Source organism: Micropterus salmoides, unplaced genomic scaffold (assembly GCF_014851395.1).
Source record: "Micropterus salmoides isolate LMB-PRFRI ecotype aquatic unplaced genomic scaffold, ASM1485139v1 Ms_hic_scaffold_257, whole genome shotgun sequence".
In the NCBI taxonomy this organism is placed as follows: domain Eukaryota; kingdom Metazoa; phylum Chordata; class Actinopteri; order Centrarchiformes; family Centrarchidae; genus Micropterus; species Micropterus salmoides.
The window spans coordinates 33,923-38,699 of NW_024041784.1; the positions used below are offsets into that span (position 1 = coordinate 33,923).

Below are 4,777 nucleotides of genomic sequence, written 5' to 3' on the forward strand. Positions count from 1 at the left end.
GCAAGCAGCATTTTAGCTTAGATGTGGATAAAAAGTTGGAAACAGGGAGAAACAGCAAGCCTGGCCTGTTCAAATGTAACAAAATCTGTCAGTACATCTAAAGCTCACTAATTAACATATTTCATCTTGTTTGTTTATTCCTTACAAAACCCAGTAGTGTAAATTTGACAATTTTGCTGATTTTCACTGGATTAGGTGCCAGACTATAGTATTTTAGTGAGCTTCAGAGGTGCTGCAAGGCTTTTGGACAGAATCAAGCTAGCTCCCCCTGTGTCTCTTTGCTAGGCTAAACTAACCGGCCACTGGCTCCACCATATCTTGCATACAAACATGATCGTATCTTCTAGCTCTCAGCAAAAAGCTAAAAGCTAATTTCCCAAAACGTTGAACTATTCCTTTAACTTAAAAGGAACTGTGTTCATATTTATATTCAGGTTTAAAATGGAAATAAGCAAAGTATAAATCCTGCAATGTCTGGATTGCTAAGGAAATTCATTTCATTATAGTTGTTAATAGTTATAGTTATTATAGACTGAAACCTTCACTGTATTTACAGTGGACAGCACTGACTGGTAATGCTTGATCTTTAATAAATAAGATAAGACAATATCGGACATTGCGACAAGTATGTCTTATTAATGTATATCTGAGGCCAGAAACATGTGATGTTATTGGAAGACACAATCTAAAAACAAATGATTTGCACACTAGACTTTGTTTATGCAGTAGTAACAATTTATTTATGATTTTAAAATGTTAAAATGTACAACAATCAAAGGCATTTGATATGACTTGTGAGCATGTCACATTTGCAAAAGTTAAAGTACAAATTCTGCCACATTTGTACCTTAAACTTTTAAACAAGAATTCCAACGGCAATTTGTAAGCTTTTCAATTTCAAGAGGCAATGGATGCGCTCTGCAGTTTGCCAGATGTTATTCTATTTTACATATGAAGAAACCAAAATGTCATTCAAAAACAAACAAAAAAAAACCTCTTAACTTTATGTCACAGGCAAATTATATGATTTGATTTAAATAGTATGGCTCATTTTGTTTAAATTCCTCTATTCTTGTCAGGTTTCCGGCAGAGAGGACCCAAATGCAGATCAGAGTTAGACAGTTTATTCAAAGAGAATCAGCAAGGGAAGTCTGAGATCTCGGGCGAGGGCTCTCTCCAGGTCCGGACTGTAGGGAAATCCATGAGCTGGGAGTATCCAGGCTGCGGGCAGAACCGAAGCTAACAGGCGGGTGGTTGCTGAGGTGGTGGGAGTCTTCTGGGAGAGACAGAGAAATAAAGGTTAACCAAATGCAACAATTCACAAGGTTCTAGGCTAGTCAAAAGGTTGGCTGGGGTTGACACAACATACGCACGGAGATCAAACGATCCGGCAGGGACTGGATGTCTGAGCCTCTCCTTTAAGCAGCGGTGATTGAGGAATGCAGGTCAGGTGTGCTGATTGCAGATGGGACTCAGGTGAGTGCAGAGCCCGCAGCAGACACGCCCCCAGCTCCCAGACTAGAGAGAGAGAGAGAAGAAGAGCCAAGCAGAGACAAACAAACGACACGCTCACCACACGCACACCAGACAGACATCCACAACAATCACAGGCTCACAGCAGGGGCCTCATGACAATTCTACAATAATCACTTTGGTGTTGTCAGACAATTTCATCACCAACTTCCCATTCTTTAAAAGCTGCCTTTGCCTTATCTTAATTTATTTTGCTAAAAGATTTAGTGAGTACATCTCCAAAGTTGCACTGTGGTGTGTGTACAGTGTTTTATCTCATATCATCTGGCATTTCATAGTGTGAATCAAACTTTAAGAGCAGGTATTTTAACTTTAACTTAAGTGTTTGATTATTTTAAAACAGTTGTGCTCCTTTTGTTTTTCAGTCGATGAACACACATGTTCCTAAGTGAAAACTTTAGGGTCCTGAAGGTAATATTTCCATCCTTTCTGAATGGGAAACACGGGTTGATATAAATTACCACGGCGACTGCTCATTAACACCATTGATTAGCTGATTAGCTGGTCATGAAGTCATTGTGCACGTTGTGTGCATAGCAATCAGCTCCATATTTTTATCTGAAGCTCTCCTCGTCCCAAAACAGATGCCAAGAAAAGGGGGGAAAAGAGAGGAGGGAGGTTTGATCAACTTAATTAAAGCCCATTAGACATTCTGTGAGGTGGATTGGATCAGCACTGTATAGAATAGAAATGAATGGAGGAGGCAGTGATAAATGAGAGCCTGCCAATGCACAAACAGACCTAAAGTGTTGCTGTGAGGTGGATAACAATCAAATGGACTAACAATCATGTTGTCCCAGCCCTAAATTATAAAATGGAGGCATTATTCAGGGATGGATTGTCTTGTGTCGGCATACACACTGTTGGGTCAATGCAGCCGTTAGTGGAGCTCACATTTTCACATAAAAATCCTTCTTTTCGGCTCATCAGCTTGTATATAACTATCATTAGTCTGTCAGTAGCAGAATTGGAACATGCAGCAATACGTACTTTGAATAAAGAGATAGAAAGGACTCCTTCCTCATTGACTTTCTTTACAACAATATCTGCCTAATAAATGAGGCTATAAGCCAGTGTTTCCATAAGGTATGAAATCCCCCGGCTTCAAATGCATAATGCTTTAGACTGTAATAGACACCTCTGATAGGGGGCTTGGATATCCAGGAAAATGACAACAGCAATTACTCTGTAAGCCAAGAATTTACATCATTCAAAAGATGAAAAATGTGCAGGTTTAGGGAATGAAAAAAGATTCATGTTTGTATCTTCAAAGTGAGTATTCAAATAGAGGGAGGAATGACATAAGTGCAGCATCTCTGCATTGATATGGGTGCTGAACACCTTCAGACCTGTCATTACTGTTCCTCATGAAATGAGCATTAAAAGAGTGGAGGAAGATCCCCCATGGTGACATTTAGAAAGTTGCCTTACTACTGCTTTGATATTTCAAACAGTTTGAGGTTTAAACATGCCATCTTTGAAGACTCACCAGTTTGTAGAGAATGTCAAAAATAATACAAGCACTTTGCAAAGGGGAGGATTTGCTTAAGTTTTATCAAACAGTTTTCTCGATGAAATCTGATGCTGCCCAACATACAGTACAAGCAACAACAAGATCAAGGAACGTTATTCTGTTTTCTTCTTGTAGACTGTGTACGCCAAGGGATTGAAACGCCAATTATGAGTAATAACAGCTGAAAAAAGATCTGTAAATATGTTTACAATAATAAAATCACTATTATGTAGCTTAGCATCACATGCTACAGCTTTCCACCATGACACGTATCAGAAATGTGATAATCTAAAATAGTCTCTGTGGAGGTAAAAGCATGACATAGATTGTTTGTAACCTGTTTTAAACAGTTTGAATAATTACTGGAATGTCATTAGACCTGCAGTAACTTACAACTTACTATGACGTTCAATTATTCTTATTTTTCTTAGCTTTTGCACTTAATGATATTCTGTTTTAGAAATGAATGAGCTGTTTGTTTTTCAACAGATTTTAATCCAAAGGGAGTTAGCCATCCCCGCTGTCCGTGACAAGCAGCCCTGTTAAGATTGGTGCTCCTCCCCGCCACCCACAGCAGCCCAATAATGGTTTGTTATGGCCATGCCCTGAAAAGTGATGATACACCACTTTGGCCAGCCATGCTTGCTCACCGTTAAATAGGGATATCTCTTTTTTTTTTTTTTGAACACCTTGCTCCACTGCTCTGTCCATCATAATAAGAGCTCTTACATCCCAGGCCTGCCTGTGAGGGAGAAATCTGTGTGAAGCAGGGAATAACATATCACTTGGTATGCCTGGAAGCCCCTGCAAAGCCACAGTCCTAATGAAATATTAATCGGAGGCTCTACGCTAATGATAATGCACTATCAAGCATGAGTTGGTCCAGCTGAAGCAGGCAGCTCCCTGTCACACTTGTGTTATGACAGGATGTCCCTGCTATTATAGACCACAAATGAGATTTGAATCTGTGAATTACAAAATGGTTAAAGTGGTGGATCACTGCATTTATTAAGTCTTTACAGCCCTTGATTTCCTCAAACAATTGCACAATAGGCCTTTTACACAGTAGCCTTTTATTTAGATCATATACCCATTAAACTGAGAGGTTGCACTGATTGCCTGTAGATTTATTTTTCCATCTCTCTTCCTCATTTTTAAATAAATTTACTTTTAGCCGTGTTTTACTGTATGGAATTATTCTGCAATATTTGTGCCCTGTCTAATGCTATTAATCAAACACATTTTCATTCTATAAACCATCTTTCCCTGACCTTAAGTAAGTGGTTTCAGTTGCCTAAACTTTAAGCCAAAAACTATTGAGCCCCTAGGCCACATAAGCACAACTTTGTAGTGCACACAAGATAGTTTCTTCCTCACATAGTTTCCCACCCTCACAACTTAGAAAGGGAAATAATTTTGTCCCCTTAGGGGCATTTCTTACATCTCACTCTCTGAGTTAAAGTTAAATTAATTTATGTTAACACTACAACAATTGCTGAGCGTTCAGACTCACGCTTGTGACGTCGCTGCCTCAAGTATCTACCTAAATGAAAGTTTTATCAACTGGCCAGGTGATTTCTTTAACAATTTATTTGCATTTGATGAAACTCCATGCTAAAGTAGCACTGGGTGATGAGGATTTTGTGATATTAAAGCTTTTTCAGGGAAGAAAAATCTACTTCTACATTACTCTTTGTCCTCTTGGCTCTAAACTGAACAGACTGGCAGGCC

The 4,777-nt window shown here is 39.0% G+C and overlaps 1 long non-coding RNA gene across 1 annotated transcript; it reads right to left on the reverse strand.

The window, feature by feature from the left end:
* Positions 1 to 713: 713 nt before the first annotated feature.
* On the reverse strand, positions 714 to 1,508 carry LOC119919139. The gene is made up of 2 exons (XR_005447629.1): positions 1,374 to 1,508; positions 714 to 1,276 (listed from the first exon to the last, which is right to left on the reverse strand). It is a non-coding gene; the product is annotated as an uncharacterized LOC119919139 (long non-coding RNA).
* Positions 1,509 to 4,777: the final 3,269 nt, after the last annotated feature.